General features: G+C 39.1%; 1 protein-coding gene across 37 annotated transcripts in view; it reads right to left on the reverse strand.

The window, feature by feature from the left end:
- Nucleotides 1-14,730, reverse strand: part of Epb41l2 (erythrocyte membrane protein band 4.1 like 2) — a 171,032-nt gene that overhangs the window by 133,722 nt on the left and 22,580 nt on the right. Inside the window, exon 1 of one of the 37 annotated variants that reach the window (XM_075947144.1) lies at nucleotides 13,168-13,185. The exons of the other annotated variants lie outside the window; for them this stretch is intronic. The gene's annotated coding sequence lies outside the window, so the exon portion shown is untranslated. Of the gene's footprint in view, nucleotides 1-13,167; nucleotides 13,186-14,730 lie in introns of those variants that run through there. 37 annotated transcript variants of the gene reach the window in all.

A 14,730-nucleotide genomic window follows, 5' to 3' on the forward strand; every position in this document is an offset into this window, starting at 1 on the left:
GTTCAAGGCTACCCTGAGCTGCACAAGACAGATCCAGAAACAGATCCAGGTGGTGGAGTCACACACCTTTAATCCCAGCACTAAGGAGGTGGAGACAGGAGCAATGCAGCTGGGCAGAGAGAGGACTAAAAAGGGGAAGAGACGACGGGGTGGAGTGTTGAGTCTGAAGATTCATGGAGACAGGATCTCACCCTTTTGGTATGAAGATTTGGTAGAAGTAAAAAGTCTCCCTAGTGGTTGGCTGCTTTGCTTTTCAGATCTTCAGCTTGAACCCCAGTATCTGTCTCTAGGTTTTTATTATTCGTGCAAGACTGGTATTTTAATTAAATTTCCAATTATAATAGACATGCTTCACAATGGAGCAAAGAATAATTCTATTTTAATTCACTTCTTCACTACTGTTACTAAATCAGACTATCACCTCTATGAATAGAGCAGGTGATTTTACTGGCTTATCAGTCTGCATATTGTTGGTATTTACGAGGAAGTTTGTGTGGAAAAGAGGAATTACTCTAAATACTTCTGTGTGCTGCTTAACACCAGCATAATTAGAGAAAAATCACAAAAAAAAAGCCAAACATACAATTCATCATGTGACTGTCCACATTATTACACATCTTTCAGCTAAATAGCTGAAAAGCAACTGCCCGAGGTCATGCAGAGGTCTGGCATAAGAAAACAGAGCGCTAAGTTCAATTTTCAAACACATGGGTTTTCTGGCCCATGTTGGAAAACTTCAGCTTGGGAAAAATGTACTTCAGATTTGAGCTAAATGGACAATTAGAAATTCTTTTCCACTGTTACATTTTTCGATTTCTCATATTAAAAAAATGCTTTCTGAACAGTAAAAATAAGTCACGTATTGGTCACATCTCATCCTACTTTGACCCTAAATCCAGTTAACACTGTAGTTATATTAAAAAGCCCGCAGCCAACAATGACAAGCAATATAATGAGGCAGAGATGTATTTAGTTCCAAAGCATGGTATTTACAACTGTATTTACACACGGAAGTTAGAGGTGCTGTGTATGCTTGTTTCTGTGCCATGTTTTATAAGAACCTCTGGTTTATTCACAGCTAAAGTACTGAATACCCGTTAGGCACCTAGAAAGCAAGCTATGAACACTTGGCTTCCAAAGAGCCAGCACTTTCTTGAAGATGGTTTCCAGTATGAATCATCTACATTTGTCAACTGGAAAGGATAAAAAGAGCAGTCCTCTGTGTTGCTGCCAATGGTGGGACCATTGCAGTAGCTTGTGCTAGAGAAGTTCCCTAAGAAGAAAGCTGAAGTTTCTAAGCTGCTCTGCTGTGATAGGTACAGAAAAATATGGATGTTTTCTTCTCTTCTTCATTTTCCTGTAAACTCCACATAATGATGGAGGAAGGTCATTGGTTAATTAATAAAGAAACTGCTTGGCCCTGATAGGTTAGAACATAGGTGGGTGGAGTAAACAAAACAGAATGCTGGGAAGACGAGGAAGTGAGGTAAGATGCCTCAGACAGACACCATGTTCCCCTCTCCCGGGCAGACGTGATGAAGCAAACCGCCAGGTAGGACATGCTGAATCTTTCCCAGTAAGACTGGTGCTACACAGATTACTAAATATGGGTTAAGACAAGATATGAGAATTAGCCATTAAGAGGCTAGAACTAATGGGCCAAGCAGTGTTTAAATGAATACAGTTTGTGTGTTGTTATTTCGGGTGCTAAGCTAGCCAGGCAGCTGGGAGCAGGGCGGCAGGAATGCAACCCACAGCTCCCTCAACAACATAATTTTATAAACACAATTATAAACAACTCCAAAGGAGTGATGATAATGGACCACTAAAAGCCTATTTCACAAATGTGCAACTTCTGAGCATTTGATTCTTTTGAGTGTTGTCCATAGCAATTAATACAGGTTATAGCCAATTCATCTGGGTATACTCCAGATTTCTGACAAGTTCTTCCTAAATTCATCCTGAAGATGCTTATTAAAGCATTTAATTAGAGAGGGAAGAAGAAACTAAAACCAAACATAAATATGGAAACCACACCAGGTTATTCACTCATGAGAATAACAATGTCTATTTGGTCTATACAGTGACATCCAGGCTAGCCTAGGCTACACAGACGGGAAGCAAAATTCTTAAAGAGACACATCAAGTCATGGGGGAATTGAAAAAATAGAAAGAAAAGAATTCTGAGGGTAATCCTAACTCAGCCCATAGTTTTGTAAAAGCACACCAAGTCAACCGCAAAATGGCACTCTATCGATAAGCTGTCGTTGGTAAGAAGACTCGTGCCTGGATCTTTCCAATAAAAACTCACTGCAGCTAGCACACCAGTGCTTCTAAAACTTACATCGTGTTTAACGAATAAGTCTGCCACATAAACAAAGTATACCTTGCCAGGCAGTGGTGACTGCATGCCTTTAATCCCAGCACTCAAAGGACAGAGGCAGGCCAGAATTCGAGGACAGTCTGGTCTACAGAACAAGTTCCAGGACAGGATCCAAAGCTACAGAGATGGGGGGGGGGGGGGGGGTAGGGAGGTTACTAGCAAAAAAAAAAACTAAACTGAGAACCAAAATGAAACTCCTTAATTCACACAAATAAGACTCATCACAGATGGAAACCTATTTTACAAAATGCTTTGTAACTTTGACATTGTATCAGTGGATTTGGAGTAGCTCAGCTGTTTTAATAAGCAGATAAAACCATTTTGGGCATAAAATAGGCACTGAGTCACACTGGCTGTACTCTACTCAGCATTAGTCTCTCAGAACAGTCACACGGCAGTAGAAGAGATCTATCTCCCGAGTTAGCACGTTTCTCAGCAGTGTAGCTGGTATTTTTCATAGGTCAACACTGCCTTCATATTTTTTATAATCATCACTATATCAAAGTCCTTGATTTTAGTTCAATATTGGGGGTTTCTATGTTCATGAATGTAGCTCTAATCAGGTCAATTTTTTTTAACTCCTACATAGTACTACATCATAAATAAGACATTCTTTATGTTTCCTAATTGAAAGATAGGTTGTTCTTATCTCTTTGCTGTTGCAAATGGCTCAGTGACCACTTCTTCAATATCTCCCTGATACCCAGGACTACATCCAAAGTATGCTCCGAGTGGCATGGTTAGCTATCCTCATAGTCCCAGACTGCTCTCCAACAGAGCTGGATGGCTGTGCCAACTTCTCAGCATTAGCATAAGGCTGCAAACATTTTTCCAGGTCTCAGTATCTACTTGGTATGTTTAGGTTTATGACAGCTATGTTTAAGCTGCTGGTTTAACCTGCACTTTCCACTAACTAGAGCATTCCATAAGCTCCAACCCTTTGTTTTCCAATTCTACCTTTTCTGTGTCTGGTCCAAATGTGCTCACCTTCCTACAAGTTGGCAGCTAAATGGGATCCCTATTCTGATAAAATTTTAACTGTTCTGGTTAGGGCAGCCAGTCAGCTCTCCAAATGCAGTCCTCGGCACCACCCCACTCTTGAAGCTAGATGCATCATTTCACCTCCTTCTTTTCTACCCTCTCAACTCTCCTCACTGACTCTTCCCCATCTTCTCTTGAATTCCTTTAGAAACTCAGTAATAGCCATTATAGGCCATAAAGTTACTATCATATTTTAATCTAGTAGGCTCAGAACTATTTATATCCCTCATGCCAACCACATATTATGTATGGGGCTAAGCAGATAAAAACTCTATAGTAAAGTTAAGTTTTCTACCTATTTCAAGGTTGGATTTCCAGTTGCTTCAAGGCTTATTTTCCCAGTTACTTGCAAGTCAGAATCATTAGATATAATCATTGGCTTCAAATCTGAAATACACTTAAGTCATGATAGTAAGGCTATAACCTAGTCTCATACTTAAGGTCCATCACTCATATGCAAGCATGTACTTTACTTTAATACAGCAAAAGATGATGGAAAGGCCACACACACTCTCTCCACAGGACCATGTCCCTATATACCTGTTTAGCTCCCCCTGGAACACAACTGACTGTGTCTCAGCAGGCTGTTGCCTAGGAAGCCAAACAACTAACCATTACATCACAAGCCTACAATGAATCAAACATTTGCCAAAAAGGTACAAGGCCAGTGTTGAATACAGCCATTGATTACTAATGACTCCATGAGCCCAACATCAACAGGACTAGCATCAACTTTAAAAAGTTATGTGGAAGCCGGGCGGTGGTGGCGCACGCCTTTAATCCCAGCACTTGGGAGGCAGAGGCAGGCGGATCTCTGTGAGTTCGAGACCAGCCTGGTCTACAAGAGCTAGTTCCAGGACAGGCTCCAAAGCCACAGAGAAACCCTGTCTCAAAAAACCAAAAAAAAAAAAAAGTTATGTGGATATTATATCAACAAAAGGTTAAACTCTTATATGGTTTTATGTCCTTGCTCTGGTATTTACTGCAGTCTAATATTTAAGGATAGCAGCCTACTTATCTCTCGGAAATAAAATGAAGTGTAATCAAAAGGAACATGTATCTTTATCCAGCTTTAAGACCCAGCAGTGACCCAAACTCTCCCATGTCACATTAAAAAAACATTCAAAACAATTATGACTATATTATTGTAACAATTTACAAACACTGTGTTATGTAATTCCTTAGATAAGTATGCTAAAAAGTAGTACCGCCTTAAGGTAATCCCAAAATTGGAAAAACAACTTATTAATGGAAAAAATGATTTGTTCATTCAACACAAGTGTATTGAACTCCTAAATGTTAAAAATTTCAGTTTGAGTTTTACTTTTCCAAAAAGTTTGTTAAATTAAAACTGACCCAGTTGTCAAGAGTCTTCTTTTTTTTATTATTGAAAAAATTTCCGCCTTTTCCCCCTCCTATTCCCCCCTCCCCCCACAAGAGTCTTTCTGTTTTGTTTTGTTTTGTTTTTCGAGACAGGGTTTCTCTGTGGCTTTGGAGCCTGTCCTGGAACTAGCTCTGTAGACCAGGCTGGTCTCGAACTCACAGAGATCCGCCTGCATCTGCCTCCCCAGTGCTGGGATTAAAGGCGTGCGCCACCATTGCCCGGCTCACAAGAGTCTTTCTTACAATGTTACAGAGTCAAATTATCTTATTCCTGATAACTAATTTTAAATAAGTTATTGAAAACTTCCATGATTAAAAATACTTCTAAGAAAAACAAAGTGAACTTTGTTTCATACCTTCAATGGTAAGTGCCTACTCCAAATTCACATAACTAACATACAGTATACTTATTTGACAGTTGCCAAGATCATTTCAAAAGATCTGACAAAGAAAAGGGCATCAGCAGATCAGCAGTAAAGAAATGTCAACATCACTACAGTGTAGAATTAGACACTAACAAGAGGAGCAGGTATTAATTCATGAAGTAAATTTGTCTTTCGTTACTGCTTTATACAAAAGGATCATGGAAAACAAATTAACATTACCAATCACCTAAAACATCAGAATTGCTGACACCTTCCAGGAATTAATACCTACTTAAATCTGGAAGGTACAAACTAATCCTTAGATCCCTTTGAAAAGTATACTCCAAACAGGTCTTTCATGGCATAGGCACATCAAGTAGTTTTGTTCCTGTGTACAGGAATACTTTACCACTCTAAGACTAACTGGCTGGCGCTGCCTTGGTCACTCACGGATGAGGTCATCCTGAGGTGTGATAACTTTACTCCTAAGAGTAAAAACACCCCACTGTGTGATGCTCAGAACACACCACACTTCATTAAAAGCTGATTCTAACTGGTTCAATATTACAAAGTGGAAAATGCTAATACAAATTCATAATCAAACCATTAAACTGGCTCAGACTTTAAACAGTAATGTGCTATAATGCTTAGATATAGAGCCACCACAAATCTTTGTCTCATATTTATAAGAAAATATCCCAACTCTCTTAATCATATTCCAAATTAAAATTAACAAATTACCCACATATATGCTAATATATACCAGTTCTATGGGATGCCACCTAGGGCAGACCAGTTACTATAAATAAGTACATACCATATATTTTTTCATCACTGACCTCCTCCAATTATCATTATGACTCAAATGCTGCAAATAACTACTTAAAGCAATGTTTCTCGGTATGTAATGTCTGAATTTGATAGACTTTAGGGCTTGGTTAGTAAACATTTCGACCTCTTATCTCCCACTCAGTCTAACACATTAAGGATCCCGACAGAGAACCAATACTTTCTTAAAACACTGCATACTCACACAATATTTTCATCCCTCATACCTCTTGTTTCCAAAATCTGGAAACAAAACACATTTTCATTAATTTTCTCCATTAGCATCCAGCAAAATGAGACTTTATTCAGCTTAAAACTAAACATAAAAAGTTCAGAGTTTATTTTGTTTTTAAAAATCATTCCACTTAAGCATTTACAAATGATCAACTACAGTAAATTCTACAAAACATAGGGGTAAATAATACATCAGTCACGGTCTATCAAAGGTTAAATTTACACTTTGCAATCTCAATCTACAGAAGTGAGTCTTTAAACATGCAGAAAGGCTTGCGCTCTTACTATTCTAGTTTTAAGAATTGCCAAGTTAACTACAGAAGTTAAAAGTTCCTCCACAGGGCTCTGAATAGGATTCAAATGCTACAGAATGTCTTAGACTTACTTATACATTTACTTTGCAAATTTAGAGACATCTATCTGCCAAATTACAATGCAAGTGCCCAAACATTCCAGTGACAGTTAACGGTTACCAAACGGCAAAAAGGCTACCTTTAGTAGTCCACAGTCGTCAGTGCCACAACATCTCACAGTCTGAGCCAAGATCTGATTATTCTTAGTGATTCAGTCATCAATAAAATCAGAAGGTCGCACCCTGGGTCTTAGTGGGCTGCTGATTTTTTCATACATGGAATTTCTCGATGAAGATGACACGAGCACTGCAGTCAGCCATAAAGATGCATGCGCTCACAGTTATAAGCTGTTTGGAGCCCTTTTCCCTCCTGTTAACTATACTAATTAAAGAGTCAGGGCTTTGCTGAGTGAACAAATATATACTAGCTGTTTCCTTCCAAGGCTTGAGGTCTCTATGCTTACAGCCACTATGGGAAACCAGAGGTCTAATGAAGTAGAATGACCAAGTCAAAAACACAGCAAGAAACAAAGGCTATAGACAACCTGTATACCACCTGCAGGGCTTGCCCACCACCCCATTTAATAGGATGTGTGCTGTAGCCCTCCCTGTAGTCTGTATCTCCTGTTCTCACAACAGCCTCTTTGGCCTTCAACTCTAAAACAGTTTAAAGTAACGGCTTAGACGGGCACTCCATAAACTACATGCCTTTAATCCCAGCACTCGAAGGACAGAGGCAGGCCAGAATTCGAGGACAGTCTGGTCTACAGAGCAAGTTCCAGGACAGGCTCCAAAACTACAGAGGAAACCCTGTCCCAGGGAAGGATGGAGAAGGGGGGTAATAAGCACAGTGAGATATAAATCAGCAACCCAGCTTCTAGAAACACTGCATGGTATACCTTTACAAATTAGAGACCTGTCTCCCCCAAAGCTGGAATGGTTACATTTCATCACAATAAAATTTGTGAATGTGGGATCTGATACCAGTAAACACACAGGAAGGTAAGCAAGGATAACAAAATCCAACTCATTAAAAGTTGAGAATGAAGAGGGTTCACCTCAGTTTTCCCAAGCCATCAACTAACTAGTTAATGATGAAGTGAGGGCAAAAATAGCCCAAGTCTCTGCCTCCATACACTTAGTTTAGCCTGAACATATCATTTATCCTCACTCTTAAGCTATACAAACACAGCATTCATTTCAAAACGGTTATTCAAATCCCTTGAAATTATACGTCAAAGAGCGCCCTCCACGTATGCTCTGGAATCTTCTAGGTGCACTCTCACACTCCTAATCAGTGAACTGGTTTAGACTGGCACAATATTCTGTGAGAGTTACTTCAGAACACTGAACACAAATCCTTTAAAAAAAAATATCCAGGAAATCAATATGCTTAACCAGCTTAAGGGTTTCAGTTTCACCTTCCCAACAAACAAAAGAGACCAAAGAGTCTTCACACCTAACTGAAATGACTACAACAGACACACACTGTTCCTATAACCCACACCATCACAGAAGGCACTTGCCCATCTTAAGCACTGCACCAAGTTGAAAGCCATCAGTATAGTAGACATGCTGAGGACCCTGGCTGAAGAGAGCTACTCATTAGTCTCAGTCCCACTTAACACCATGCGCAACAACAAGCAAGGCCAGACATGGCAATGTGCATCTGGGATGCTAGCACAAACTTAATATCGCTAACTTGTCTCAAAAACAAGAACCATGCTGCTCCTCCCATCCAATGAAATGCACTTCTCCTAGACGTAGTGTCTAATGTGGCCCTAGCCTGGTACTCCATCTCTCACCCTCTGCTGCCTCCACCACTCTACCAGTGCTGACATTCAAAATGTGATCTGACTCAGACATCCTTTCAACTAAGGAAGAAAATGTATACTGAGCTCTTCAGTGAAAGATGCTGAAAGAAGAGGCACATCAGTGACCAAGGCACGGTTATCAAGAGCCAAGACACCTACATGTAAACAATTACCAAACCAAAAGATGCTAGATGTGCCTGCATTCATACCTAAGCCTGGTATTTTAAGACTTTATCTCTACAAACCTTCATATCTTGGATTCCTTATTTGTGAAACATGGCTAACAGTGCCCTATAGTGTGGTCATGGGAAACAATGGGGTGATCGGCTACAAAGTAAGCTCCTAAAGTTAGTTAGCAACAACAGCATTGTTAATTACTACTCAACAAAAAGTGTGATGCTATCAGGGTACAGTAAATAACATGAAAAGGTTCAGGCAAAAAAATGGCTACAATTTTCTGCTGCTCAAAGTTCTGTAATTGATGTGAGAACTATAAAACAGAGAAATTGAGAGACAGCATAGACAAGGCTGGAGAGATAGATCAGCAGGTAAGAGCACTTGCTGGTCTTCCAGAGAGACAGGTTCAATTCCCAGCTCCCAATCAGGTGATTCAGTCACCTGCAACTCCAGCTCCAGGGGATCTAAAACCTCCTCTGGACTTTGAAGGCACATGCACCTACTCACACAGAGCACATACCCACACAGACCCACACATGTAAAATAATTAAAAATAAAAACACTTTTTAAAAATAAAATTAAAAAGTCAGGCAGTGGCAAAGGTGGTACACATCTTTAATCCCGGCACTTGGGAGGCAGAGGCAGGTGGATCTCTGTGAGTTTGAAGCCAGCCTACAAAGTTAGTTCTAGGATAGCCAACAGCCAGGGTTGTTACAAAGAAAAGCCCTGTCTCAAAAAAAAAAAACAAATAAATAGAGAGAAAAGAAAAAAGATACAGCTCATAGAATGTCTTTGAATCTGAAGACATAGCTGTCCAGAAATCACGAGAAGTCCTATGGCTAGAGCAGGGCAGCCAGGGAGTAAGTAGAGGACCACAACTGTTAGGTTTGAATTCTCTCACATTTCAAAGGGCGTTCTGACCAGCTCTCCAGTAGGAAAGGGATATAATCAAACAAGAAGAGCATCTAAACAAATGTTGAGGATAGAAACATCAAAGTTACAGAATGAACTGGAAACAAAGTGCAGAATAAAATAGAAAATGGAAATCAAGCAGTGGGATTAACAAAGGACTAAGAGATGATACTCAGCAATGCAGTGTGTACAATGGGAAATGGAATCCATGGAGAGGATTTCTAAGTATCCAAGGTCTTGCCCCAAATTTTTAAAATAAACAGATTCATTGCCTTGGAAAAGCCCCTAGATCTCACTTTCTTCACACAGCGTTCCTCTCTTGCCAGTCCACTACCCTGTAATTCTAGATTCTGTTATTTTTTTCTCTTTAAAATCCAGAAGTGATTCTAGTATCACCAGGACTGAAGCCCATGCCCTAAGAAAGCAAATTGGAAACACTAAATAGTTGCAATGATTGGTCCAGAAGTGATAGTCTGGGATTCTAGGGTACCACTGAGATGAGTTACAGACTATAAAGAAGTAGAGAAAGTACTACTCAGCTCCACTTCCTCACTCAAGAAACTTCTCCAATTGGATCCACACGTCAATCCATACTGCCACCAGCACTCAAATGTTTCTACACAGTACAGGAAGCGTCCAAGTCATTTCACAGATTCATTTATTCCTAGCAAGGAAATAAAGTTAATAGTACATGTTGGGCTTTTCATCATTATGACCATCACTGCACACAAACAAAACATAATTCTAGCTCAGCTTCAGAGCTTTGATCCACGATGGCCAAGAAAGCATGCATGGCAAGGATATCATGCAACATGATACTGAGGAAGCAGAGGAGGAACGAGTCTGGGGAATAGGATTCAAAAGAATATCCCTCCAACTAGGGCCCATCTCCTGAGTTTTCACTGCCTCTCAAAACAGTGACTCCAGCTGCCACATGGCAAGACACAGATTAATAGAAATGGGTTAAATTAATATAATAACTAGTCAATAAGAAGTTAGAGCTAACAAGTCAAGCAGTGATTTAATTAATACAGTTTCTGTATGTTTATTTTGGGAGTCTGGGTAGTCGGGAAAAGAACAAGCAGCCTTCTACAACACACTATAGTTCAGGTTGGACTCAAACTTGCAGAAATTCTCTGGCCTTAGCATCCGAGTGCTAAGATTACTGAGCCGCTAGCCTTAATAATCATAAATTCCATTTTATAGAATGTTATTTGTCTTTATACTTTAAAAACTCAAAGGATTGGGAAGCTCACTGGCAAAAAAAAAAAGTATGCACTGCAAGCATAAGGAATGACAGAACCTACATCTTAAAAGGAAAAAAGCCAACCATGGTGTTCACTTATGATCCCAGCACTGGAGAGGTGAAAACAGTGGATTTGTGAAGCTTGCTGGTCAGCCAGCCTAATGTCCAGAAGACTGAGAGAGCATGTCTTGTTTCAAATAACAAAAATACTGACAATACTTGAGGAACAACACCCAAGGCCTCCAGAGACAGTGCATATACATGCATGTGCACCTGTATACACACACAAACTCATGCACACATGCATGCACACCTATTACACACAAGAAAACTTTAGAATTTAAGAGGGAAATGCTTTCGATAACTTTCAGCAAATATTTCCAAAGAATAATGGTACATCAAGAACAATCAGATATTCTGAAAAAGTATTTTTGTATAAAAATAATAAAACATAAACATAAACAGAATATCTACAAAATGTATGCTGTGTCAGAGTTACAGCTATGAAGATCTATATGTAGATCTTCATTTGGATTCTTTCTTTTAATTCTTAATCTACCTGACTCTAATTGGTTTTTACTTAAGAAATTTTCATAAAAATGGCATAACTCAACTGGATGGCAATGACATACAAAATAACTGCCATTCAAACTACATACACTTTATTTTCATGTAAGAAAGTGTTCTTATAAAAGCAATCCTGCAAACACTTAAACTACACTTATTCACAATTCATTAATATTATGAATGTGAACGAAATAACCAAGTATTCAGTATGTGGCTGCTGTCACATCTGGAATAGCCACAGAAGAGCCTTATCTGCTAGAAATGACAGTGTTCAGTGTCTGCAGTTCGTGCACTTTTAAATCTCTTTTCAGTGTTGGCTCTTTCCAAATAAGTTTCTTATAGTTACAAAAATAACGCTATATTTTACAAAGCCGCCTTGACTTAAAAGGCATAAACAGGAATATTACTAACTAAAAAGTCAGAATATAGTATGGGTTTTTAAATGTACACTAAAACTATGCTCACTGGAGAATAAACACAGGATCACACTATAGTACTTTCTATTCTTGGAGAAGAAACGGCCTTTCAAAGCACACCATTTGGTTTGTATTAGTACGGTATGCAGCTGTATTATTTGTACTGCTGCCCAACATGCAGTACGTGTTCAAAGTATTTAGAAGCTGGAGGTTCCTATTTAATACTTAACAAGAGAGTCATGATGGTGATATGGTGAAAACAAGGACAAACTATACGACATTTACTCTGGAAAAAAAGCCCACAAAACTAAAAGAACTATTGCTTACACGATGACTGCAATGTGCATTAAACTCTACCACAGGAAAAGAAAAGGAACTTCACAAGCTAACGTGTGTTTTAAAACGCAAGCTCCTGTTTTCCCAGAGGTTTGGAGACATGATGTGCTCATGAAGACGTTATTCAATTACTGACCAGCCCTTCACAAACTCACATTTCAACTCCTAATGGGACTTCTTAACTCAAATGGAGGAAGCAAAGCTGTCTGCAGGAAGCTCTCAGCAGCCTATTAATCCAGCACGACAAGGCTAGCATCCAGGAAGAATGCTGAGCTATGCTTTAGGATAAAAAGAAAGGCACAGGTTAGCATGTAAATCCTCCTCATGTCTTCTGAGTATGGGGTTTTTAACTCTGGAGTTTGCTAAAACTCTCATGTCTCCAAATTGAATCTGTGGCCAGGAAATCTACAGGACAGTGAAAAAATTACAACAATGTCTATGTCAAAAGTCTAACAATATATAAACTCTTGAGCTATTCTGTTCCAATAATGTCTGACTAACAAAACAACATTTTAAGGGTTAAAAGACCACAAACCATACAGAGAGGCCCTGGAACTCGTCTACTCTTAAATGCAAACGGTTAGTGCCATGACATTAAGCTCTCGTTCTGCTTCACAGCACTTTCTCTATATTACAGACCAGTTTGTGTTACAGCTAATGGGGATTTGATGCTATGCTCAAATATAAAAACATAAAAAACACTACTTTCTTCAAATAAGTTCCTTGTTTTCAAAACTTGATAGGATAAAGTAAAAAAAGACCAAACTGAGGGAATGTGAAGATCGAACAAAAGAGGGACTGGCCAAGCACAGTGAGTGGTACAGTCTGTAATCCAGCAAAACGCAAGGCCCCATTCCCAGTTCAAAAGTGTTCTGCCTGCCTAAACGCCTGCAGGCCAGAAGTGGGCACCAGATCTCATAACAGATGGTTGTGAGCCATCATGTGGATGCTGGGAATTGAACTCAAGAGAGCAGCCAGTGCTCTTAACCGCTGAGCCATCTCTCCAGCCCACAAAAATTCTTAAATCAATGAAGATACTTAAAAAAAAAAAAAGGAACACCCTGTTTCCGTTGGCCTTCCACTGCTGTGACAAAGAACCTGAGACAAACCGACCCGTATGGACCAAAGGCTTATTTTGGCTTGCAGATTCTAAGGTTTCTGTCCATGGTGAGCAGGCTCCATCATTCTGAGGCCCCCGGAAGTATAACATACCACAGTGAGAAGGGCAAAACAGAGCAGAGCTTCTGACTTCCTGGCAGCCAGGGAGTAAAGTGAGAGGAAACTGAGATCCCAAAAATGCCTGCAAGAGCAAGTCCTCCCACAACTTAACTTGTCTGTCAGATCCCACCATCCTCCTGACCACTGGTTCTCCTCTCCACAAACTACAGGCTGTAGACCAAGTCTTTATACATTGGCAGTAGGGGACATTTAAGGACCAAAACCTTTTCTCTGTTTGCACAGAAAAAGAAAAGAAAAAGGTATAACTATTACATTTTCTTCTGAACTGTTATTACAAACATTTACTCCGCATTTCATATTTCAAAATTATTTGATGATAACCAAAGAGTCCACATTGATAAAGGAAAGCTACTCAGCAAAGAGCATGCAAATAAGATTAAATGAATAGCCAGGTGGATCTCTGTAAGTTTGAGACCATCCTGGTCTATAGAGTGAGTTCCAGGACAGCTCCAAAACTAAAAAAAAAAAAAAAAAAAAAAACCCTGTCTCAAAAAAACCAGATAGATAGATAGATAGATAGTAGATAGATAGATAGATAGATAGATAGATAGATAGATAGATGGATGGATGGGGAGTTGGCTCAGTTGAATAGCACTTGCGGCTCTTGCACAGGACTGGGGTTCAGTTCCCAGTGCCAAAACAGCTCACAACTCAATTCCAGGAGATCTGACACCTTCTTCTGACCGCCACTCACTACATACATGGTGGGTGCACTTACATACATAAAGGCAAAACATTCACACATAAATCTTCTTTTTAAAGCATTTAAATACTATTTCAGAATACACCGTTTCAGTGCTATGAAGATCACAAAAAAATTTTAAACTGAATTATATGTTTAAAAATGACCAAAATAACAAGTTTGCATACTTTGACTCAGATTCTTTAAAAATCCTGTTTTAAAACTTTTGCTAATTTCAATAAGATAAATGACTCAGGTAAGAGAAACTACCAATGAATACTATATTAGGTAGACGTTGGATAAAGAACTAGACACTTACGTATTGCCAAAATTTCACTCTTCCCAGATGACATACCAATTTGACCAAAGGGAAAAACATGATTTCACAATAGAAAAAAATCTATCATCACCTTAATCAATCCAGCTTTATTAATAAAGATTTGCATGGCTCCTGCTATGATGCATTGTGTCTGGTTATTAAACATTCTACTGAAATGTTTATTCTGAACATTATTTCAATCCATTCTTCAGACAGAACTTACTTGACAAAAAGGGGGGGGTGGTTAGAGGAATGACCTAAATTCAACATAGAAACAATAAAACCAATTAAGAAACAGAAAGTTTTAGGAGAGATTAGGTGAAATTACATCTTTCTAACAAATTCCCATCGTGAAAAAGTAATGAAATTAGAAGGAAACAAAACGATTTCAAACTAAAAGATACTAAATGGCGGAGGCATGACTGAATGAGGCAAG

The sequence above is a fragment of the Microtus pennsylvanicus genome, chromosome 1, assembly GCF_037038515.1.
Source record: "Microtus pennsylvanicus isolate mMicPen1 chromosome 1, mMicPen1.hap1, whole genome shotgun sequence".
NCBI classification, from domain to species: Eukaryota; Metazoa; Chordata; class Mammalia; order Rodentia; family Cricetidae; genus Microtus; species Microtus pennsylvanicus.